The sequence below is a fragment of the Manis pentadactyla genome, chromosome 13 (assembly GCF_030020395.1).
Source record: "Manis pentadactyla isolate mManPen7 chromosome 13, mManPen7.hap1, whole genome shotgun sequence".
NCBI classification, from domain to species: domain Eukaryota; kingdom Metazoa; phylum Chordata; class Mammalia; order Pholidota; family Manidae; genus Manis; species Manis pentadactyla.
In genome coordinates this window covers 16443286-16469316 of record NC_080031.1, presented here as the reverse complement: position 1 = coordinate 16469316, position 26031 = coordinate 16443286, and the positions used below count along the sequence as shown (strand labels likewise).

The window sequence follows — 26031 nt, the reverse complement described above, 5'->3', positions numbered from 1 at the left end:
GACTGAATTGCAAGCATCTCAGAGAAAATGATTATAACCTCCATGAAGAGCTCATGAAGGCTTCACAGAGGAAATGATCTTTGAGCAGAATTTTAAAGGACAAGAAGGGATTTGCCAGGTGGGGAAGGAGGTGAAGTGTACAGAGGGTACAGTTACTCCCAGGGGCAAAGAACATGGCTTGTCCAAGATAATAACAGTGCAAGGTGTCAGGGGATGGGTCTGCCAGCAAATGAGGATGGAAATGTCTATACAAGCCAAGAAACTAGAACATTAACCCATGCTGTTATGTTCCAAGTTTTATCCATTGAAGGTTTCTAAGCTGGGTGGTAGCATATTGTTTTTTAAGAAGTGTATTTTGAAATAAATTGAGAAAATAATCTGTTTACAAACGAGTTGAAGGATGTGCCCCCCTATCAAAGGCAAAATAATTACTACAAATATTAAAATAATTACACACAAAAAAAACCCCAACAGGTTGATACGTTCCATACAAGGGACAACAGGAAGGGTCAGAGGAGGAAGGAAGGGTCCAAAGGATGCAACCAACTGAAAGCCCTTCTCATTCCTGGCCCCTCCTCGAAGGGGCTAGTTTGGATGGATTGGCCACATCTGCAGACCTGCTCCCAGAAAGCTGCTTTTCCTGAGGCTGGGCCTGCCTCCATCAGCACCTGGCTATCCCAGATCCTTCTTCCCTGGCTGTGTGACCCAGCCGGCCCTAACCCCCAGTCCTTTCCCCTTCTCCACTGACTCACTGCCCCCCTTCCATCCCGCTGTAGCAACCTCCACCTGCCTCTCCCTGGCTTGGTATTAACTGCTCAGATTCTGTGCCCTGGGAGGCTGATGTTAACAAAAGATTAGCCCTTTTTACAGGGGAAGTGATTAAAAAAGGAGAGATTTTTGTTTTTAAGGCAGATGAAAGAAAGCCCAAGGAGATGTGCATTTGACCCTCCAACATGCTTCCTCAAGCCTCCCTCAGCAGTCCTTAAAGGTGCTTCCAAAGGCAGGCTTTATGAATGCGAAATGAAGTCAGTGCCTGTGTCTGCTCCAGAAGAAAGGGGAAACAGATCTTTCATATACAATCTCTCCTTTATAGCACACTGCTCCTCCTGCCCGTGTGCCACTGCGCCACTTCAGACGCCTGCTTGACCTTCTCAAGGTCACTCTGCTCAGCAGGACCCCTGTGCCTCTCCAAGGGACCTGCGGAGGAGCTGAAAGGACCAGCATTTGTTTTCTGTTTCTCCTCAGTCACAGCAGAGCCCTTGCCTGGGGGCAGAGACACCTGCAGTTTGCAGCAGGGCAGTCCCAGTTGGCTACTGTGGGGCTTGTGCCCCGGTCTGTGGAAAGGGTCCTGGCTATGTCTAAGCAGCAGCCATTCACTCCACCATGCAGGGTCCATAGATGCAGCTCCTGGAAGCTTGAATGAGAGCAGAACTGTGCTCACAGGGAGGTCCCTATTCTCAGCCTCCCTTGTAACCTCTCCTGTGACCTTCTGCTTCTCAGACAGCATTTGATGCTAACACTTTGCAGTCTTACTGCATTTCGCTTCGCAGCTAGTATGTGGCCACACACCTGTCTGGTATTTGCTTGCCGACATCAGGCATTTGTCATGGACTGCATGTCTCCTGTTGAGATGGCGCTTCTCCTCCGCATGTCCTGACAGCTTTGGAGAGTACAGATAATGCCTCAGTCACATCGGTATCTGCCACAGAACCTGACAGGCTCCGAGCTCTGCCCAGCTTTTGCACAAGCTATATGCTAAATTGTTTCTTTTTTCCCAGATGTAATTTCTGATGAATGGTACACAAATCTGCTTTGTGGTGGTGATGATCCCACCAGAGTAAATTTCTGTATAAAGGAATTGCCTCAAAAATACTGTCCCTAACCAACCTGGACTTTAGCTAGAATCTCTGGGTGTCCAAAGCTGTGTGGCTTTGGGCAAAGTATTTCCCATTTTTGAGCCTCAGTTTTCTCATCTGAAAAATGGAAATTATGCTGCTTCAGATCTCATAAGCTTCTTGCTAAGAACTTATGTTAATCTCATAGTAAATTCTCAAAAAGTGGCAATTATTTTTGCCCATGAGCTGATGATCATAAGATGGAGAACACAAGATTTAAATTCTACTCTAAATGCTCTTCACATCTCCATGCATGTAAATACTACATCTTTTCTCAAGGCCCTCAAATGTTCCCACCTAGAAGCTTTACCCCAATGCTTCCTCTCCCCTGGACAGAATTAATTTCTCCTTCCTCTTCAGAAATCCTGTAATTTCATAAGTTACCTCTTTTATAGCATTTATAGCTTCCTGGCTTAAAGATTATAAGCTTCTAACAGGCAGGATAGGATTTGCCCATCTCCGTAAATATTTTGCATAAATGAACAAAAGTAAGACAAGAGGGTATTTTGTCTCCCTCTTTCGGCAGAGGACGGTGTTTCCAAGAGCCTGTTGGCTATTCTTGGGCAAGAGCAGTCTCTTCTTGAAGCCTGAAGAACACTGAGTGACCTAATGATGAATAACTGGCTTTTAGTTGAGGGTAGGCCTGGAAATGTCCATTAAGGGGGGCATTGAGGCATTGCACATTAATCTAAGCATTTCCCCTCAAACCCAAATGAAATAACTAACTGTTGCATAATTCAATAAGAAGCCCAGGCTAAGGGCTGTGTTCACTTTCTGAGTAACCAGTGAATAAATACCATCCATGAAACTATTAAGTTCATTTAAAATCCTGACAATTTAGCACCACTCTGGCGAGATAAGAACCATTTATTAAAAGGCACAGTTCATTAACCTAAATGCTACCAGCATATTTGCTCAGAGAAAGGGGTGGGTCCAAACATCATTCAGAGTCACCTTTTTGCCCACCCAGGAGCTAAGGGGATCCAGGCTGGGAGGACAGGAAGTCCCTGCTTATCATATCCCAGGAGGTGTCTCTGGCCCCTGTGACTCTTTGCACTCAATATCCATGCCATGGGGACCATCTTGGCGTAGTTTTTGATTTAAGGAAGAAAGTGTGACAAAGCCTGAGCTTAGAGGGGCTCAGAGCTCTCTTTTCCACCTTTCACCCTGCTGACTTCTCTTTTCCCTGTAAGATCTCTGACTCTGGCTGTTTGTGAGCTTCACCTGGGCCTGGCGCCTGTTTCCCACACAAATTGTACATGTCACATTCCTGTCCTAGTTAGTCACTTGGGTGTTCTGAGTGTGCAGACTGGGTGCTGTTACAAAATACTTCACAATTCCATCATGCTGCTGCTTTTCAGGGCATTGTACGCAATCCTTGCATAAAACTGACAGGCTAAGGACAGCGCAGAGCAAGGGTGCCCTTTTGTGACATTTTTTCTGTTTAGGATGAGAATGCAATGAAACCCACTACAGACCCATTGAGCCCCCAAGGTCCTCTCCTGGGTTTATTTGTTCGTTTTTGTTTAAATCCAGTCTTGTAACTGTTCTCTGGGAACCCTTGGGCCACTGATATGAACAGAAAGTGAAGAAGGCCTCTGAGAAGTGAGCCAGTGTCTAGAGCTAGTGACAGACTGACGTCTTCCATATTTACAGCATAAACTGTTAACACAGCTCATTAACTGTAAAGAGCAAACATCTTAACTCTCCAATTGTTGTGATCAACTTGAAACTGACTTGATGTGGATCCAGGTAGCAAGTAACGCTTGTGTAGGGGAAGGTGTCAATCCTGTGGTCTTTGCAGCTCTTCAATGCAGAGTCCAGGGTACACCTACACACCTTTCTAGACGACAGATGTCCTCCTTGAGAGGGGGCGAGCTCCTACTCAGTTCTCAAAGAGCGATATAATAAGGTCTCCCATTTTCACAATATGGTTGCATAAATTATTTCATTTAATTTTCAAAACAGCCCAGGGAGATAAGGATTTCTGTATGGTCACTATACAAATATAAGTAAACAGAGCATAAACGAAGCTTAACGAATTTCTCAATTTCTGGAAAGGAGTTATACCTCATGTTCTAGAGAGATGGTGTCACTCTTACTTGCAGAGACACCACTTTTAGAAAATAAAGGTGGAATATCTATTCCTTAATTAAGTCTAACATTACTGAAGAATCATCTAATAGTTACAAAATATGACCTTAAGTCTACATATAAGCATGACAATTCCCTTCCCTCTTGAACATCTTAGTTGGAGAAAATAACTTGATTATTGTAGTCATTCTTCCATAGACAAATAAGTATTTCCCTGCTATCAAATTTACATGCTGTTTTTCTATTACCATGCTTTTCTGTATACATGATTTTTTTTTGTTTCAATGCTGAATCATCGTGTGATTCAAAGAATCATTTATGGAAGAAATCTTAGATGGCAATTAAAACTAACATATGTTCAATAATGCATGTCACCCAAAGAAGTGAAGAAAATGCGACCAGTTTGTACACATGCTAAGGTACAGAGACTAAACCCTCACTTGGCAGGCAGAAATTATAAGATGACACTGATCATAAGATACATCGAGATTTCGGAGATATAAAAATGTGGGAAAATATGGGCAATTGAATGAATGAAATGATGTATTGTGTTTAAGATCTTTACAGATCTGGAGTTCATGGGCAAGGTCTGGGCTAGAGATATAAATTTGGCAGTCACCAGCATCTAGAGGTATTGGAAACCACAGTACTAGGTGAGACCTCCTAAAAAAAGAAAAGTTAGAGAAAATGCCTAAGGATCAAGCCCTTGGCATCCCAGCATGTAGAAATCAGACAGAGGAGAGAAGTTGGCAAGGAAGGAGTGCTTGGTGAGATAGGAAGAAATCCAGGGGAGTGTGATGCCAGGGAAGCCAAGAGGAAAATTTTCAGAAAGGAAGAAAGGGTCAAATGTGTCAAGTGCAGCTGAGAGCTGGATGACAGATTGGAAATTGACCACTGTAGTTGGCAAAATGAATACTGCTGATGACCTTGATGAGAACAGTTTTAGTGGAATGGTAATGGACCAATGCCAGATGGGTGAGTGGAAGACTGTGTGAGAGGGGAAGAAGACAGGCAGTAAAGATCATTCTTTTGAGAAGCTTTACTGGGAAAGGGAGCAAAGCAACATGTCTGAGGCTGAAGGAGAATGTTGATGTTATAGTTGTTCTAAAGGTGGGAGATATTAGAGCAGGTGTGAGTGCAGATGGGAATGATCTAGTGGAGAGGAAAGAAGTAATGATGTAGAAAACACAGAAAGGCAATTGCAGGATTGAAAGTCTTGAGGAAGCTGCCCAGAGCATACGTCGAGAAGTAGAACTCTGAAATGGAGAGGGATATATTTTCTATTATAACCAGAATGAAGCCTGGGTCTGCAAGTAAGTAGCAGGTGTATTGGAGGACTTAGTATATAGAACATGAGTTAGTTCCTAATTGCTTCTATTTCCTGAATGAAATATGAGTCATTCAGCACAAATGGGACCATGGAGGTTTTTGGAAGACTGTAAAAATTTTGAGGATGGAGGAGAAGGTGCAAATTAGATGTCCGAGGAAAGAAAAACAAACCTCCTAGGAATGCATAGCAGGATTCATGGGCAGTAGTCAGTACCCACGGAGATTTAAAATGACATCAGATCTCACTGTTTTTTCCCAGCAAAGTCTAGCTTGACAAGTCCAGGATCAGAGACAGTGGCCAAGTGGTTTCAAAACCTTCAGGCTTTAGGTTTCTCCAGAGAAACGCAACAGAAGGAAGGAAAACTGGGGATGCTGAGGGTGTTTGCAGAGGAGTGATTGGGGGACCGTCTGTACTAAGTGAGGAGTAAAGTTACAATAGGTGAGATGTGAAGAACTGTGAGGTCCATGGGTTAGGTAACATGCTGTAAGCTTTGGGACAAAGGGGAAGACTCCGTCCTGGATAAGCAATGGAGCATATCATTATTTTACATGGAAGAGAGAGACAACCAGTGAAAGGAGTAGATGGGAGTAGGAGCAAGCAGTGTCTCTTCTCAGAGAATGAGGAGGCCTGAAGATCTCAGAAGCTGCAAGAAGTGTAAATAGGCCTGTTGGCTTTTCCTTTTATGCAGTCTAAGCTTTTCCTACTGCAATTAAATTATGTTTCACCTTCTTTAGTCCCTAAGGCCTAATGAAGAGCAGCTGCTTGTCATCCACATGGAGTACCCTTTATTTTAATTGTGAACTTGTATTAAGTCACCCCTTACATTTTTTATCTTGCTGAACAACCCTATTTCCTGGTGACAGTCCTCGCAGGCCCTGTGATACGGCCCTTTGATCATTTCCATCAAGCCCCTCTGGAGTAATATAGCAGAAGCCATAAAAGTTTAATAAAGATTCTAATAAAAGTTCGACAGTACTGGTACAACCAGAGGATATCCCATTGTGTCTATGGTTTCTACCCTGCATTATATGCTCTGTTTTCGATAATTACTTCTTAGATACTAGCTTCCTCTTGCAGGACTATGCTCAGTTCTTGGCTGTTTCTGAATATCTTTCCATCCTGCGTGACTTAAATCCACACTGACTCTGCCCATTAATTGTTTTGTGCTTCTCTACAACTCCATTAACAGGGCCCATCTTCTACGAGTAGTCATATAACTCCTTTTTTTTTCTCTTAGTTTCTCATTTCTTGAACCTTTCTTAGGGGATCTCATCTACCGAACTTCATCTGGCCACCCAGCAAGCAGGATACTCCAACATTTGGTTCCATTTTCTCTATAACTTAACTACCTTTCTTTGGGGAGATAAGAAATTTCTGTATTGATCATTCTCTTTTGAATACCATAGTAGAAGATACTGAACCCTAGAGATTCTTTGTGTATGGAACTGAGTAGTGTTAACAGAGATGACAATAATTGCTAAATATAGGTCCCATATTTTATCATTGTAGTTATGATATGACATGCAATTCTCATGGTGCTGCATCTATAACATTATTTTTGGAATATAATCTATGCTTAGGGCTCTGTGAAGCCAAATGCTCTCACCCATATACATCAATAAAATCCTTGATCCAGTTCCTGCCAGCTGTCTGCAAAGACTACATCCAGAAAGCATCTTAGAATGGCCCTCAGCTCACAGGGCATGCTATCCCAAGTAACAGGCTGACTTCTGCCAAGACTTTGATGGCTGAGCAAGGTATAGATAAGAGTCACTCTCCTCCCTCTGCAGCTAAGAGAACAAGCAATGGCTGTCAGTCACACATTAGTTCCTGCTTTGCTAAATTAAAGAAAAAAAAATCCAATGGCCTGACTCAAGTGATGATAGAGATAATTAGGGGGTGATGAAGAAAATTTGGATGATGAAATATATCTGGAGGAAATTATTTTAGTTTACCCTTTCTAATTGCCCTAATTAGAATATCTTGTCCAAATGCTCACTATCTTCAGAGAGGAAAGGGACACTGTGAGCATTAAGGACATCCATGTGAGGATGGAAAAGGAGAAAGTAGCCACTGCTGACACATCTAATCAGAAATTAAAATGCAGTGTCTCTGTTTCTTGAATACCTACCATATATATTACTTCATTTAGCTGTATAACAACACTAACACAAAAGTATTATAGCTGATTTAATGAGGTTAAAGAACTCACAGCCATCAGAGGGCATATCTGGTATTTGAACCCTTGGCGACTTGTTTTCAAAGCCCATGTTTTAGCCAAAGGAAACAACTGAAGGAGATATCCCAGCAGTCTCCCCTAAGTAAACCTACTTAGGAAGTAAGCAAACCTACTCTCTCATATGCTAGTTACCTTAATGGGATTGGGGTCTTCAGTGGAAACAGGTTAAGATAGATGACTTTATGTGACCTGAGGATGCTTTATAAGGCCAATGGGATGTTTTTTTTTAATTAAAGGCTCTTCTGATCACTAATTATATTTAGCTTCTGAGATTTTAAGTGTATTAATTTCTATCATCTATCCATTTTCTATCATCTATCTATCTATCTATCTATCTAATCTCTATCATCTTTCATCTCTGCCTCTCTCCCTGATGCCTCCCCTGTCTTTGTCCTCTCTGTCTCTAAGTTTCTGTCTGACTCCATACATGCCTCGGCCTTTTTATTTTGCTCTGTTGGCTTGGGAGAGGAGACAATTTGTTAGGGCGGTTCAGTATCAAAGTCCAGAAATGTACAAGGCCCAAGTTGACGTCCGGATGGAGGAAGCAGAAAGCTAGTTTTACTCTAAACTCAAGGGAAAGAGATTAAATAAAAAATACACGTCCTCGACTTTCTAAAATTCACTTTACATCCAATGCCACGACCCATTGTCCACATAAGCATACCTGCACTGGTTAGGGCTTTGGGTCCAACTTAGGGTTCATCACAGGCTTTCTCTGTGAAAAGGTAACCTCAGACTTCCTTCTTTGACATCCTGCCCAGGTCACCAAATTCAGAAAAGAAGGGAGAGCAAAAATGTATACTGTGTCCATAATGTACAGATACTTTCACATACATTATGGAATTTAACCAGAATCATCTTACATTTGACAAAAGCAAAGCTAAGAGAGAATAAACAAGTTGCTCAAGGTCACATAATACGTGGTAGACTCAGGATTCAAACCAATGCTTCCCTACTTTTAAATCCTGTGCTTTTGATCAACACTGCAGGAATTTAGATCAGAGACCCTGTCCAGGAAAAAAAATCATGCACCTGGAGGGAAATTCTCTGTGGTTTTATATTTCAGAAAAGGAGTAAAGTCTTCAGTATAAGGAGATAAGAACCTCAACACAACAACACAAGTCCTTATGAAAGTTGGTAGGAACACAAACTGAGCTGCAATTGCTCCAGGATAGATGGTATACCTCAGGGGACATGCAGAGATACTGGAGAGAGGGGACAAGCGATGGCCTCACCATGTGCCTACTAAGCTCCTCGTCATACAGTTCTCCAAGTTAGCAGGCTGGGGGTGGGTGGGTGGTCATTTCCACCTTCCTCCCTCTGTTGCTATTTGCCACCAACTGATGATGAACTATATTAAGGTGATTTAGGTCCCATACATAGACTAGGACAAGCATTATGGAAATCATGTTATTGGACATCAAAATGATTCAATTTTGGCAGTTTTGCATGGTACAATCAAATACTGCAATCACAATCACCATTCAGTCTTGTCCTACTCGTGACAGAGCACAAGCCTATGGTCAAAAGAGGTCACTGCCCAGGTAACCACCACATGCTTTTATGTAGGAGGAAGAGCCATCAGTGAACCTGGAAAACCAGGAGGCAAAGAGTGGGGCCCAGGAGTCCTGTATTTTCCCTCGCCCCATAACTGGCTCCTGAATGAGTGGTAAGGATGAAAACAAAAGTTGAGCACAGCAGAACCATGACCTGCTTATCACATCTCTTCTCAAATGTTGGGAAGACAGTGGGTAAAGGAGCCTAAGCATGTACAGGGTGAGACAGTAGGATTTGCGGCCAAGCTTCCAAGGCTTAAATTCCCCCCTGTCCCCAGTTGTCTGTGTTATCTGACTTCTGTCTTCTCCAGTCTTCTCATCTGTAAAATGATATATATACCACCAACTTCATAGAAATATTATCGAAATTAACAGAAATGATACATACATAGCAATTAGAATTGTACCTAGTACCTTGTAGGCAGTCAGTAAAATTAAACCATTACTATTATCGGAGACCATTCTTTCAGGTTGTAAAGCCTTCATGCCTTTACATAAAACTTATTGTGTGGGGCTATTCCAGCTCTCAATATTTAGAATACCCACTCTGTCTCTCTTCTACCATTCAGCCACCATAAAGAGGGCAGGGAAAGGTCCAGAGGGAGGTAATTATGGTTTCCAACTTGGAATTACTATCTCGGCAGGAAAACTAAGGATGCTTCTTTTTAAAGGACAATGGACCCTAGTTTAGGGTGGGGCGTGAAGAAGGGACAAGAGTTTTAAAAGGGGCTTAGGATCCATATGCACATCAAGCATTGACAGCAGATGGAATAGGTATTTCTCAGCATAAACTGCTTGTATTATTTCCAAATACATGAATACTGCTATGCGTAACTTCACGCATACTGTTTACAAGTGCTATACAATTTACGGTAGTTTTTATTGTGTTTTCTCTCAATCATTGAATACTAAAAATAAAATAATTTTATGTGGCCACCAAAGACATTTTTAAGTATGCTTTATTTAGAAATTCTAAAGACCACCATATAATGGAAGAAATGTAAAACCAGGAGGCAAATGACCTGAGTGTTGGTCTGAATGCCACTCTTGGAACTGACCATGGGCCCTGGGAGTCACTTAATTTCTCTGTGCCTTAGTTCCCCCTGCGTATAAAAGAGAATTGGTGGTGATAGGATTTCTAGTGATCTGTCCTAAGGAAACAGTCATAAAACTGGAATCAGACTACATTCATGGATATGTTCTCTGAAACATTATTTATAACAGCCAAAAATTAGAACAACATAAATGTCCAAACATAGGATAATGGTATTGTACATCTACTTGATGTAATGTAATGAAACCAATTAAAATTATGTTCACTAATACTATGTAACTGCATGGAAAATTGCTTCTGATCTATTCTTAAAAGAAAAAAATGAGATATAAATGATATGATTATGACTATATAATAAAAACCATGGCAGAGAGTAAGGAAAAAATTGGAAGAAATACATTAAATGGAATTGTGCATGAGTGACTTTAAGTCTTTTTAAAGCTACTTTGGTATGGTGTCCAAATTATATTTAATACGGTTACATTATTTAAAATAAACATCTATCAATAATAATCAGCTGAGAGAGTTAGGGAAAATGTTTCCAAGGCCCCTTTAGTTCTAAACTCCAACTGTAGTCATGAAGATTTAAAGATATAATAGATCTGTGAAAGCTTTTATGAATACATACAACACTTATAAGGTCTTATTATTATTAACTGGTACCAAGCAAGAACTAACATAAATCCATTAATAATGCAAAGTAGGGAAATGAGAAAGAGGCAGGTGACAGTAGTCCACTTCTTGTTAGAGCTCTTGCTTGGAATATTCTTGACGGAACCTCTGGAAGAAAGGATTTTACACACTTTTTTGCCATGCCGCCCTCTCTGCCCTTTTTGCTGACATAATCATCAGGCAGATTTTATTGCATTCTCAAGTGATGGGCAGAACAGATGGCCACAGCCCAGCTTGGGGACTGGTGCCTGCTTGGAGTGTCAGTGATGCTTTGCAGGAAAGGGGGAAGGGAGATATGACTGTCCCTGCAAGAAATGGGGATGGGGACCCCTTAGGTAGGAAGATTGAAAAAGAATAAGGGATAGCTGGTGGGCTTCCCTGCAGAAAATCCCATGGACACTCGTTCATAGGTTGTAATGCCGTTGTGAACTTAAGCAGAAGGAGGAATCCACCCAAGAAAGTAGGTGTTTAGCCCAAAGCATAGGTCACAAATTACAGTTCATGCCAGGACAGGGGCAGCTGCTGCAGTATGTCTTTATTTCATCCCAGTTGTGCCACCTACCCTCATTCATGGAAGCTGGAGGAGTGGCGAAACAATACGGAGTAATCCAAGAGAAACCCACCAAAATCTAAAAAGCCTGGACCTCAGTTCAAGAGAACTGTGTTTGATGTGTGATCCTGCAATGTACAAACTATATAAACCTCAGACCATGCACAGTACCTCTTTGAGCCTCTGTTTACTCATATAAAAGAGATTAACCTACTTTGGAGGAGTATTAAAAAGAATTATATGACATAAGTATGAGGTGCTGGTACTCGGCAGGCCCTGGTGGGTCATCTCAGCTTAATGTCTGGATTTGAGGCAGCCTTGAAAATAATAAGTTCAAGTCCATGTTCCCAATGCCCAGCACAAAGGTGTGCGGTACCAAGAGAAACCAGACAGTGACTCTAAAATGAACTAAACATAATTTTCTATTTTCCTTGTTTATTTGCATTTGCTTTTGTTACAGTTCTAAACCGTAAGGCATGTTGTTGACGAAACAAGGAGAATTTAAGAGCTCAGATGGTCAAAGGAACCAAAATGTCCTGGTTAGGCCTAAGTCACCACCATGGTCCTTCAGACAGACACACAGGATTTACTGGATCAGGAGGCTTTAAAAATATGAAGTCCAGAATTCAGAGCAGTGAGGTTCAGAGAGGTGAAGTAACTTGGTCAGAGTTGCAGTTAATGAGTAACAGAGTTGATATTCAAATTTAGATCCCCAGTCTCCAATTTAACATTCATTCTACTATGTATATTTTGATGATTCAAAATATACTTTTCTTCTCTTAAAGTACAATATAAAGGCAGCAGACATGGAGCTCTGAAAGCATACGTATGCGGGTTTGAATGACGACGGCAGGGTGCTGCCTTAGCAGTCGGTGGGGATATACATGTGGAACAGCGAGTAAAGGCTACACATGATACTAATCCTGATGCCTTGTGTCAGTATATCAGTTTTAGCAGATTAATATAACGGCGACTCCATTTAATCTTAATTGATTTAATCACTTTTAGTTAGGCTATGGACAGGTATAGACCCTATTTTGTAGCTGAGGAGAGTCGTTAAATATTTCACCCAAAATCTCATAGTCTATTAGTGGCAAAAATGAGGCAAGTGGTGAGCTCTCCTGACACAAAGAGAATTCTTTACACGACCCATTTTAGTCTGCTCGCTGGGAGCATATTCTTGTGCATTTGACAGTCCACATGGACGGTTCTCAGCTTGACTTACCTCGGGAGCCTTTATGCTCCATCCCCTTTAGGAGGTACAAAACTCCATCCTGACGCTGGGTCAGTAACTCTCACAGGTTGTTACGTTGGCCCTGGGAGTTTGAAGATATCAGTGTATGTTTATTCGCCTGGAACTTCAAAACATTAAGCAGTTTTTTAAAGATAAATATAGGCAACCCAAGAAGAAACTGGTTTGACATCTGGTGGTGGGGATAGTGGGTGGAGGACAAAAGAACAGAGGGAATCAACCAGACTTTATCAACTCCACCATGCCTTTCCCCTGGTGGGCAGCTCAAGGTACCAGCCACTTGCCTCTTTACAGTTTTAACTAAAAGGAGCATTACAGAGGTGAATTAACATTTAAAAAGAATGTAAAAACTCAGAGCTGTTCTAATGATGATTAATGGAGAGCTATAAGGGGGCCATGACCTGCTAGTGTCATTAAATGGATTGGCAGGTTTCTGAGCATTAATTATAAATAGCCGCAGGAGTTCTCCTGCTCAACAGAAAAGATGATAAATCCAAGTCTCTGAGAGAGAGGAAGAAAGGAAAGCAAGGGGAAAAACTTTGCCCGTGTCTGCCTGTGTGTTGTGGGGAAAAGAGAGAGAGCAGAGGGAATGAGATAAATGATAAATTAGAGCCTGCCAGTCAATCACATTTTCTAAATGTCTTATGTCCCCAAAGTGATAAAAGCAATATTCCTTTCTGCCCTTATTGGAACCATTTCTGTACAGCAATCACATCACTTTCCTTGGGGATTTCAGCTGAAATGTGCCTTTTCTTTTTATATTTACTCCCCAGCCTGTGACCAAGGGAGGGTCAGAGTCCACATACAAATGGGCCAAAGAGAGACCTGGGGACCAGGGAGGGCAGGGAGTGAGAGGCACTGGCAGGGGGCCTGGCTTCCACTGCTGCCACAGGGAGTCATCACAGCAGAGGCACTTTCCCTTCTGTTCTGGGATGGGCCCAGCCAACAGGCTCAGAGCCTGATATATAGGGTGGGAACAGATTTGCTGACTCGGCAGACGGCAAGCACCGTGAGGGCAAGGATGCGGCCTTTGTCTGTTTAATTCATTGCCAAACCTAGAGCAGAGCCTTCTGCAGAGTATCATAGGCACCCGGTCCATACATGCTGAATGAGCAAGTGAGTGGAGTGACTAAATGCGTTTCCCCATGATTGAGAATGCATAGCAGCCTCATTTGAGAAGCTTCATCACTGCAGAGACACCTGGGCTTCTCAGCACCTCAGCAAGGGCCGTTCAGGTGTGGGGCTCGCTGTTGTGCAGGTGCCTCCCCGGCCCTGGTATGTGCCACCAGCTCCTCTCCTCACCTTCTCTTTGAGAGCGAGCTCAGGTTTACTGCCTTGTGGAGCTGGAAGGGAACCCAAGGAGGCGAAGAGACTGGCTGGCCCAAGGTCACCCACGAAGCTAGTTTAAGGGTGACAACTGGGCCAACTCACCTAGTGTCCTTTCCCCCCTCCCCGTGACTTCCACGCAGTGACAGCCTGGGAGCGCGCCTGTGGAGGTTGGGGCAGCCCATCTTCTGGGGAGCCCTCTTCCCACCTGCAGCGGACAAGGTGCCTCTGGGTTCTGGTTATTGCCTGTGCTAAAGAGATAAAGACGAGGATGTGGGCAGGGAGGAGGGAGAGAGAGGTCGGGAAGAAGGAATGAAAGAACCCCCACCTAGGATTTGGAATAATGGATACTCCGGGATGATGTTCTATTTCTTGTGTGTCGTTACTTTTCAGGGTTTTCCACTGCAAGTCATTATTTCAGCTGATTGGAAAACGGTGTTGAAAGACCTGCTTCTCCGGTACGATTTTCTTCATATCCTATTAGTTGCAATACAATTACAGCGAATACATCAACTCCTGGCCTGCCTGCTGCTGCCGCCCAAGCCGCCGATTACAAAGCGGCCTTATTAATGGAATTGTACATCTAGGATTAATCGGCTTGCATTGGCCATTTACATTTCTCATTCCACAAGCACTTCTGTTTGCTTAATAGGCTGAAGGAGGTAGGAAATGACACAACAAAAGCCTCCTCCAATTGCCACGCGTATCACTGGTGGATTTAGTATCCCCTCCTTCCTTCATCCTGAAGTGCGGCACAGGGATTAGATCTGGCACATGCCACTAGGCAAAAGCAAGGTGCTGCCAAACAGCGGTTGGTGGGGACTGAGGGAGGAGGGCGGGAAGAGGGGCCAGGCCACAGGGAGGCCTTTGCACCTTTGGGAAGGAGCAGTAGGCTCCCATTCTCTGTCCAAGCTGAGAGGTGTGCCTGGGAGAGCACAGCACAGGGAACCAAGCACGGGAGAGTGAGCCAGTGACTGGGCAGGGCCTGGAGAGGGAGGGAGTTGCCCCACATTCATGGCTGGTTCCCTCTGCTTTGCCATGAGGATGTCTGCACGTCATTCTGTATCCAAGCTGAGTTGTTAATCCCGGTCTGTCCCATCCGCAGTCTGCCATCCTCTCTCATCTAAGGCTGAGGGTTAGTCACCCCACGTCACTCCGCCGCTCGGCCAGGCAAAGCACCATTTAAGGCGAAGTGGAGTGCCTTGGGGGAGGTGAGGGAACTCACTCAGGTTCGCTTGGCTTTCTCCTTTTTTCTTTAGGTCTGGATAATTTAGAATTGGCAGGTTGGGATTTCTCTTCAGACTTTAGGGAAGGAAAATTGAGAGCAGCCTTCTTTGAGCTCACTGGATTCCAGGAGATGAGCTAATGGGCAGCTGTCTCTGCAGCAACAGTCTGTGTGGGACAGGGTGTTCCAGAAGGAGCCAGCTACCCATCTGAGGAGGCCCAGCACATAACGCCAGCCTGCGGGGAGTGGGGGAGACAGTGGGGCAGACAGGAGATGAGGATACTCCAGGCCCTCTTCCTCTGGACTCTGGGTGGATGGTGGGGGTGTCACACACTTAACTGCGTAAGTGCAGCCATTTACCTCCACATTATGCACTGGTCTTCAGGGAGCTCCCTGAGGTTAGACAGGCTTAAGCCTCCAGAGAAAAGTCACAGAAAAAGTCAGAGCTTGGACTTTCTAATCACCCTGTCTTAGGAGAATTCAGCATTTGGGGAGCAGGATGGGGACTGGGAGGTAAGTTCTGCTACTGGGTGGGGCTTCAGCACTAGACCACAGGAAGGTGTCCAGCTGGTAATGGTCAGGGAATGAACATCCTATCCCCAGGCATGAGCTATACCTCCCAGCCCGAGCCCAGTGCCCACCTGACCATCTCCTGCTCCCGTCCTCTCTCCAACCTGCTCCAGGAGGCAATGCTTAGCGAGGCATATCCTTCCCGTGGTGATGCTTTATTGAATTTGCTTCTGCCTTTGCTTCTGGCTGGCTGGCTTCTCCCATGACCTGGAGGTCTGTGCAGGTCAGAGCTGATAGACAGCCGAGGCCTCTGAAGCCCCTTCCCAGCCGGGGGCTCTGTGGTTAAATAGAGGGCTCCTGTGTCTGGGATGGCATTACCTCAGCAGCAGAGCCCACGTATGTTGAAGAGCTGTAATACAGTATGACTTTTTGCTTTAATGGAATTTTTCTAGACCACTAGGAAAAAAAGACTCCATTAACCACACTACAAAGGCCTCAACTTATTAGTATTTTAGAACAGTGACAAAACATTTCGTGAATCTAATTACTGCTGACAAATATGAAAATTGAAATCAAAGTTACATTTTCAGCTACAGTGCCTCATATGCCAGCCTTCTCTGACTTCAACTATTGCATCAACACATTTATTCTTCCAATAGTTTCAGCAGAAGATTGCTTATTTTCCCTCTCCCCTAATACCACTCGCTTTCCACCCCCAGGCTCTCAGCCCTCCCTGGCTTGGACCCTAGATATTTTGAAGCATTGAATCTGACATATTCATCTTGGTGGCTGGCACCAGCTAAGTAACTTCATGTTTACCTGTCAGGGCTACAGAAATGGGCTGAGCAGGGTGCTGGGGAAGTTGACTCTCCTTCCCCATCCTTCCTCCCCCACCCCCCATCCTAGCCTTTTTTCAGATACAAGTCGTTTGACTGATTTCAAATTCCTTGTGATATCAGGACAGAAAAAAAAAAAGACTTGTCAACACCTTTCTCTTCCCCTATTAAGCATACTGTAAAAATCAATCCCTTTTGTCACTTCACTCTGCTTGCGAGAATGTTTAATGGATGTCAAGGGAGCTAATGATCACTGGTAGAAAATTCATTTTAGATTTGCTATTTATAAAGTACTCAGTACTCAGGTGGGAAATTAACATGAGGCAAGGAGCCGGGTGGGGTGGGGGAGGAATGGAAATACAGAACCAGGCCCTGCCAGGCTGGCAGTTGCTTTGTGTAGGTGGCGCCCAAGGTGTTCTGGGGGCAAAGGGCACATGTGTCAGAGAAGCTGCAGGGGTTGGTGGAGTATAGGCTCAGGAAACATCCAGACTTCACCGAGTTGACTGTTCTGAGCCCAAATTTTCTCAGCAATAAAATCGTATCTGCAAAACTTTGATTAACAAGGTTGCACAAAGGATGAAATAAAAGATCACACCTGGGGTACTTACCAGCACCCAGAACCAGGTACAAGTACATGTTTGATAAGTGTCACCTTCCTATACCCATAGCCCCATGAGGGGATCAGGGTGGGCTGCGTCAGCACAGAACTGCTCCAGATCAGACTGGCCATGGTGCAGCCCTCTGCAAGCCCACACAAGGACCCTGAGCCTCACCTGGTGCCCGCAGTGTTCAGGTGATCTGATTTGCCAGTGGTTCTCCACCCTTACTGAGCATCCGAATCACTTGGAGGACTTCTAATTCACAGACTGCTGGGCCTCACTTCACAGTTACCAAGAGTTTATAGTTCTGGAGCGGGGCCTGAGAATCTGCATTTCTGAAATGTTCCCCAAGGGATTGTTGATGCTGCTTGTCTGGGACCATGCTTTGAGAACCACAGAGATACACATACACGTGGAACTGTCTCCTAAAACAGTGAGGTGCCACCCTCCAACTGGCATTTTTCAGCTGCAGCAAGTTCTTCCCTACCCCTGGCTCACCCTCACCCTTCAAACCAGTAGGATTCAGAATTTTGAAGCAAATCCCTGAACGCTGGTTAATTTGCCGCCAAATGTTACATCACTGGTCAAGCAGATGAGGCAAGTGCTGAGGTTAATTTTCTGGTCTGCATCAATGTATAGCCAAGCTTCAGGTTCCCGTCTACATAGCTGGTGCCTCAAGAGCTCAGAAGGATCAACTTTGTCCCCCAGCATTCTCTCAGTTGCACATGAGGCCCCAGGTCAGAAAGCTCTGGCCTCCCCTCCTGCTTCTGGCTTCTCCTTTTCCTAGCCTTCTCTTGGATACTCCTCTGTTATATTTGGATTAACTGCAAATCTCCTTTGATTACTCACTCTGTTGAAACAGACAACCTGTTGCCACGTGTTTGATTACTGAATCCCAGGGGAGTTCCTGTTTGTAATGCAGCCAGTTACAGTATACTCAGCATTACACACAGTCACTGAGCTGCTAATTCATTGTCTAAGAACTTGTTTTTCAGTTTCTGATTTTTCAATAACAGGCTTCTCACGAAACCCTTAAGCTTCGGAAAAAAGCCAAAAACTGCTTTTCCAGTCATTTACATGGACACAAGTGGATCAGGAGGGGGGAAAAGAGGGAACAGTTTTGCACATTATTCCTGGGGCTCTGGCAGCCTCGGTGGATAGCACGTCAGGGCTGCAGAGCTGCAAAAGCGCAATGGGAAGTGTGTCGGCTTGAGAGAACCTGACACGGAGGCAAATGATAAATCCTGAAATTTCGCCTGACACCCAGGCTGCCGCTTTACTGAGGCTGGGTGGATATTCTGGGCACCAGCAAATTGTTCTGTCAGCAAGCCTCCCCGACAGCTGCATCTTGTTAGGAAGCCTGCCATTCATTCCCAGTCATGGCACAGCACTCCCACCTTCTGAGTGGCATCCTGTCACCTGGGACAGGTAAGGGGCTGGCTGTAGAACACCTGCCTGGGAGCCAGGGCCCCGAGGCAAGGAGCCCGACCTCCCTGAAGCTTGCTTCATGTTTCTGTTGTGGGGGATGCAGTGTCAGAGCCTTAATAGATGCTCAGTTATTTCACCTGAGGGGAGGAATTGTCTGGCATGTGGGTCATTTTCACCTGCCATCTTATTTCTCTCTCTCAAATGTAGATTTTACAAATAATCCAACAACCCAGAAGCCAAAAATAGTAGTTTCTTGCTTCTAACACTTAGGGACAAAAGGTAGGGTGCCAGATAAAAATAGAACAGAAACAAAATGCCCAGTTAGACCTGAATTTCAGATAAATAGCAAATAATTTTTTTAAGTATGTGCTATGCATAATAAAAAAATTTACTTGGTGCTTATCTGGAATTCAAACTGTTTGAGTGTCCTGGATTTTTATTGGCTAAATCCAGCAACCCCAGCAAAACTGTATATGCATTTCCTTCCTAGTTTACTTATTTTCACAGCTTATTGTCACCAACCTTGCTTTGTCCTGGCAGTTTGTTTTTTTAAGGCGGGTATATTCACGAGAAACTGAAACCCCTCCCACATGGGGTCTTCTTCCCCTTCGCCCACAGAGCTCAAACTGGGAGTGGCCCTTCCTATTACAGCCCTTCATGTGTGCTTGACTACTTCAAGGCAGTGGTTCTCCAAACTTAGTGTCCATCACCTGGAGGGCTTATTAAAATGCAAATAGCTATGCTTCAGAAAGCCCCAGACTTTCTGATTCAGCAACCATACCTGGACAGCCCAACTCTAAGGACACTGTGTGACACAGACCCTTTCTTCTTTCCCCAGGGCAGACTCGTAACAAGGAGTCCTGCAAAGGATCCACGCAAAGGCTGGTGAAAGAAATAGTGGGTTAGAGTAGGTCTCAAAAATCTTCTGTTCTCCTTTTTCAGCCTTTTCAATTCCTTTCCTAGCCTTATTTATTCTCTCACAAGTATGTGCAAAGGTGCACTGTGCTAATCCTGCAGGAAGGATATTCCCAGCAGAAAGCAGCATGTGCCCCCATGGCCCCACACCAGAAAGGGCATTGGTGTCTGGGGTCACCATCCAGGTCAGTGTCCAGGTCAGTGTCTGGGTCAGTATCTGGGATCAGTGTTTGGGGGCCCTTCAGCGGGGCTGTGCAGAATGAGGAGGCTGGGGCCAGATAGGGAAGGGCCCTTCATTCCCTGTTAAGGAACTTGGACTTTATCTCGAGAGCCATGGAAATGCTAGTGGAGATTTTAAATAAAGTCTGAGGTGACAAAAGTTTTTTTTTAAGCAAAACAATTAATTACTGACAGGATGGAGGATGGGCTGAGCTAGGCGTAAATTGGTAGCAGGGCCCTGTTTAGAGGACGCGTTAATCCAGCAAGCAGTGACAGTGATGTAAGCCTGAGCTGAGACGGTGGCAGACTGGTGGGAGAACAGACGCAGATCATCCAGAAGCAAAACTGAGCTGAGGTGGGGAGTGATTTGCAGGAGCAGGTGTGGGGGCGGGGAGCTGAGGGCTCTGCTGGGAGGTGCAGACACAGACACCTGCACTGTTCACAAAACCCCGTGGAAGTGGGGTCTTCGTGTATTGAATGACAAAGTGCACAAACAGAATTCAATTAAACTTGAAACCTGTATTTTGAGGAAATGTAAACATCCCACTTTACAGATGCTGAAAATAAAGGCTTTGCTCAATTCTGAAAGGTAGAGTTGACAATAGCACTAGGAAGAAAAAAGGATATTTTGACCAATGTGGAGATTGAGGTATGTATTTTATGTGGCTATTCTCTGTAAACTGTAAATATAAAACTTCATCTTTGTAATTCCTTAGAGAGTAAACCCAAAACAGGAGTTGGGATGAGCTCTGAACATGTTTGGGAGATGGTCTGCTACCGTCTTCTAAATGGTAGGACCAAAACTGGAAGAGATGGAACAACAAGGTGAGAGTCAATCATACTGTAACTTAAAAATGCAGAGAAAAGAGAATGCCTTGAGGAAAGGAGAATATACTATGCAGAGTCCTTCTGAATCACTAGTCAGGTCTTTTGCCCATTACACAAGTAAGGATTTCACTTCTTTTCTGATAAAACCAGCCTATAGATTTATGGAAATACATGTGAACTGATATACACATTCATGCAAACACACATCTTCCCTAAGTTGTGCTCAGAGAAAATTAAAGCCATCAAATGCAAATTCCTTCAATGTCCTACCACCAAGCTCACACATTTACCTGAATCCAAACTGTGCCAAGGACAGCTAATCATCTCTCTCATTTTTTTTCCATTTTCTTTATCAGAGTAAACTATATGTAACATGAAATATACCATTTTAACCATTTTTAGGTATATAATTCATGTCATTAAAAATATTCAAAATGTTGGGCAACCAACATCACTATCTATCTCCAAAACATTGTTTTCATCATCTCAAACAGAAAGCCAGTATCCATTAAATAATAACTTCCCATTTCCTTCCTCCCCCCAGCCGCTGGTAACTTCTATTCTACTTTCTGTCTCCATGAATTTGCTCAATCTAGGTATCTCACAGAAGTGGAATCATACAATATTTGTCCTTTTGTGCCTGACTTCTTTTAGTTAGCATAATGTTTCTAAGGTTCATTCATGTTGTAACATGTGTCAGAATTTCATCCATTAATTTAATTAAGGCTGGATAATATTTGTATGTATGTATCACATTTTGTTAATCCATTCATCCACGGATGGACACTTGGGTTCACTTTTTGGCTATTGTGAATAATGCTGCTATGAACATAGGTGTACAAATATTTATTTGGGACCCTGATTTCAATTTTTGCGGGGATATACCTAGAAGTGGAATTACTGGATCATATAGTAATTCCATTTTTAGTTTGTTGAGGGAACACCAAACTGTTGTCTACAGTGGTTGCACCCCTTTACATTAGTACTAAGCAATGTACAAGGGTTCCAGGTCAATTTTTCCACATCCTTACCAACACTTGCTATTTTCCTTTTTTAATAATGGCCATCCTAATGGGTGTAAAGTGGCATATCATTGTGTTTTGGATTTGCATTTCCCTAATGACTAGAAATGCTGAAAACCCATGGTTAAATGCTGCAGAGTATGAGGCCATGCCTTAACCATGTGTATATTGTATGGGCCCATGGGTTTTCTTCCAACCTTGTCAAGAAGAGAGATAACTTTCCCTCCTTTCTTGACATACAAAAAGCTAATTGTCTCTCAACATTCATCCCTTCCTTCTTCCATAGTAATAGACGCTCTGAATTTGTTGTGCATGTGATTATCCGAGGTAGATAATGAATCTTCCACACTCCTGTCTGCATGTGGTCATGTGAGTAAGTTCTGGCCTAGGGAGGCAAAGAAAAAGAATGCCCTGGGAGGGCTTCCAGGAAGGAACCTGCTTTGGGAGACAGTACACTTGTGCATTTTGTCCCTCCTTATTCAACAATTCTTCCACTGCCCAGCACAGAGATACCACCATCTTAGACTATAGGGTAGAAGCCACGTGTATCAGATCCAAACCACAGAAAGGGCTGGGTCCCTCAGTTTAATGAACACTGCACCAGCTGTGAACAAAGCGGAGTGCTTCTATAACCAGAGAGATGAACTTCTTTCTTATTTACACCATTTTTATTGAGTACTGTCTGTTATTTGCTGCTGAATCCAATCATAAGGGATATTCTCATATATGATTTTCCTTCCTTCCTTTAAATAGTAATGCAATTGGTCTTTCTCCTCCTCTTCAAGACTCATTCTTCTACCTGTGCTCAAGACTTGCCATCCCTCCCACCCTCTCATACTCCCTAAGGGACCTCACTTGGTCAGTCATCATCTATATCTCCCTTTCATCCTCCCCCTTTTCTAACCTGTACCCACCAGTGTGCAGAGGCCTTTACCATCTTATAAAACAACAACATCCTCACCAACTACAGTCACCCTTTGTCACCCTATTTTTTCGCTCTCTTTTAAATTCTTTTGTAATAACTACCCACATTTTCTACATCCTCATCCCACTTTTATGACTCACACTATGGCTCTACCCCACAGAACTGTTCTCCCAGCGAGATAGAAGACATGGTCATCACGAAGTATAATCTTACTTGATCCTTCAGCTGCATTTGAGACCATTAATGTTCTGTGTTTCCTAAACACACATCATTTGACCTCGATGGCATCATGTGCTCCTAGTTTTCCTTGTATGGTTTTGCCACTTCTTGTCAATTGTCTTTGCAAGACCTCTTCTCTTCTCAGTCTTTAAGCACCAGTGGTCTGTGCTTATTTCATTTCATGTCCTCTCTACTCTCTTCTCAGGTAATTAGTTGTCTGTGTTGAAGACCATCTTTGCTCAAGCTCAGATATTTTTCCAGAGCCCAGATCCATCTAGCTAACCCTTATCGGATAGTCCCTCTTAGTGTTGAGCAGGTACCTTCAAACCCACCATGACCCCAGTTGCATTCACCACCATCTCCCTCAAGCCAACCTCTGCACCACCTCCCAGAAACTAGATGTCCTCTTTCACTTCCCTTTGTCACCTGTTATCTCCTTTCTCTCCATGTTATAACCTTCCTACCTCCATAACTCTTGAATACTCAAATATCTCTCCATCATTGCAATTCCCAATGTTAACTAATGCCTGATTGGCTGCCACACCCTCTAGGAGACTCCCTAGCCTCTATCTAGTCTTGCTCCCTTTTAACTCATTTCTCACACTGTAACTAGAGTAACATTCTAACATTTTTAAGTAGCCTACTAGTGTTATTTAACAATTACAACTGCAAATCTTATCATGTTACTATCCAGAATGCAATGTTCAACTCATTTTCTTCCCTCAATATAACATCTTTAATTAGAGCCATCAGGCCATTCCAGCTCTGATCTCTACTTACATCTCTACCTACCTCTCTCTTTCTCCCTCTTATTCCCCCCAAAGCACACAAACACATTCAATATAGCCAGACTAGACACTGGAATCCTAAATTACTACAATACTCTCCTGCCTCCAGGCTTTGGCATATGCAGTTTTCTCTACTTGTAGTACTCATCTCTCCTCTTGCCTGGTTACATCCAGTCACCTTTATTTCTCAGCTTTAAGATCTCTTCCTTCTAGAAGACTTCTCTAACTTGAAAAATCTCCTATATGCTGCCACAGCAAGCCTGACTTGCTTTCATCCCAGCACTTACCATGTTGTATTGAATTATCTACTTTACTAAGTGTAAGAAATATGTTTTATTGTTGTTTATGGCTTTCACACAGTAGAATCTGAATACATTGTTTTGAAATGGATGAAACAAAAATGTAAGTCAGAACTTGGTCGTGCCCTTGGGTCTATTATGGTTCCTTTTTTTAAAAAAATAATTCACCTTGATGATGCAGAGATGACATGTTTATATCATTTGAGGATGACACACAGCTGATGATGACAGCTCATCAGAATCCAAATATAATCTCAATGAACTTAAATAATGGGCCCAAGGTGCAATGAAATTTCAAGCATTTAAAAGAAACATTCAAAGAAAATTAAATGTAAGTAAGAATAGGAGAGGTCCTGTAGCATTTTTGTCTGAGGAACAAGTATAAACATCATCAGTATGAGCAAATGCTACATCTGGAAAAAAAATTAAGTAATATAATAGCAGATAAAACCTACAGAGCTCTAAAGGGCAAAATGTGGTAGGCAATAGTTCATTCCCCACTTTGCCAGTCAAACTGTATCTGGAAGAGTCTGTCTGATAATACATTTTAGTGGATCATTATCAAACTAGAACATGTTCAGAAGTTAATGATCAGGATGATAAATGATCTACTATCGGGATGCAAATCATGAGAAGGAACTAACAATGTCAAGACCAGTAAGATCCATGAGGGTCATCTCTTAGGAAGTGGATCACACCATATTACTTGCATTCTGAGTAGCTCTAATTAGCAGAAGTTGGGGAAAAGCAAATTTTTCCTCCACATAGGTTCATTAAGATTATATTCAGAAACCTAATTAAATAGATAATTTAAATTAAATAGGTAAATATGGTAGTATTTCAGAGCTGGTACAACTGCTTTGTCATCTTGAACCTGAGATCATTTTATTAGATTGAACCATACAAAATTGTCTATACTCAACTATTTTTGATTTACCAAAACAGCCAAGCCCATTTGGTTCAACTTAAAAGCTTCCTTCTTAGCCATTTTTGGCATATGATGCTTTTCCTCCTGCAGGCTGGTTCCTGGACCCCCAGGTAGTGTGCCAGTCTCTCAGTCAAGAAGGAAGAACGGTAAGGTTCAAAAGGCAGAGACATCCTGAGTGCAATCCTTAAACCCTACCCAGTAAAACTGTGATTTCATTCCTGAATTGTGTTGCACGGCCATATTCAGCCATAAGGGAATCTCAGGTGAGTATTTTGAATGGGCACATTGCTTCCCTGAACAAATTTAGAGCACCCCTTATAATCCAGAGAAAGGTTAGAATTGACAGAGGAAGCCAGAATAGTGTTTTCTCACAAGTTTATCAACTATGAAAAGGGGTGCTGATACCAGCTACTCTCAACTGTATCTGCAAGGTAGAATTACCTGTAATTATTTTGAAGTAGAGACTACCCAGCTCTATACTGACCTAGTCAGTCAGAATTTTTGTCAGTAGGACCTGGATGTTGGCTTCTAATATTTCTCATGGTGATTTTGATAGACAGCCGGAACTGGGAGCCACCACTCAGGCAGGTAGTGTCTGCTCACTGCAAATCTCTGGAACTGTTGAGCCAGAATTAGTGAACATCATTCAGGAGGGATTGTTGCCTTGCATGGGAGACTGGACAAATGCCAAGATATCTCCCAACTCTAGGAGTCTGTGAGAAAGCTTTTGGATTTAATGATTAAATTACTGTGGCTTTGGACAAGGCTTCAGCAGTGTAAGAAAATAATGAAGAAATGGTGATAAGACATTTAGATCCTTCTATGAAGAGGTTTTAGGGAAAAAGGAAGGAGAAATAAAAATGATAAATTCTTACTTGTTTTCAGAATTAGCAAGACGTCTTACCCAACTATGGGTGTCTATATACCACTAATTGTATTGAGGGGAAAAAAAGCTGTCAGTTAATCTTTCATGTCTAAGTCAAGTTACCTCTAGGAAAACCTCCCCTTGTCTCTGTTGCTCCCCTGATACCAGCATAGGCTCAAATAGCCACGTCTCCCTCCACTCATCTGATCTATTGACCACTAAGAAGACTATTTTCTGATCTTGGGTGTGTTTATCCAGGAATACTGAGCTCATCTACCACTACCTAGGTGCTGATAGCATATGGCTTACGTCTGATTATTACCAGGAGGGATTACTAATATATGAGATTAAAGATTCAGAGCCCAAAAAGAGTTTACCAGAAAGAAGATATAAATTGAATCTAATAAGATGTCTTCAGGAAGGGTAGGTTCTGAGGTCAGGATGTTGTGTACATAGT

At 43.1% G+C, this 26031-nt stretch overlaps 1 protein-coding gene and 1 non-coding gene across 2 annotated transcripts in view; both read right to left on the bottom strand.

Annotated features, from left to right (window-relative positions):
• Nucleotides 1-26031, bottom strand: part of NTM (neurotrimin) — a 913692-nt gene that overhangs the window by 877881 nt on the left and 9780 nt on the right. The gene's annotated exons all lie outside the window — the stretch shown is intronic.
• Nucleotides 21663-21790, bottom strand: LOC118934680 (U6atac minor spliceosomal RNA). Its single transcript, XR_005033548.1, has one exon. It is a non-coding gene; the product is annotated as a U6atac minor spliceosomal RNA (small nuclear RNA).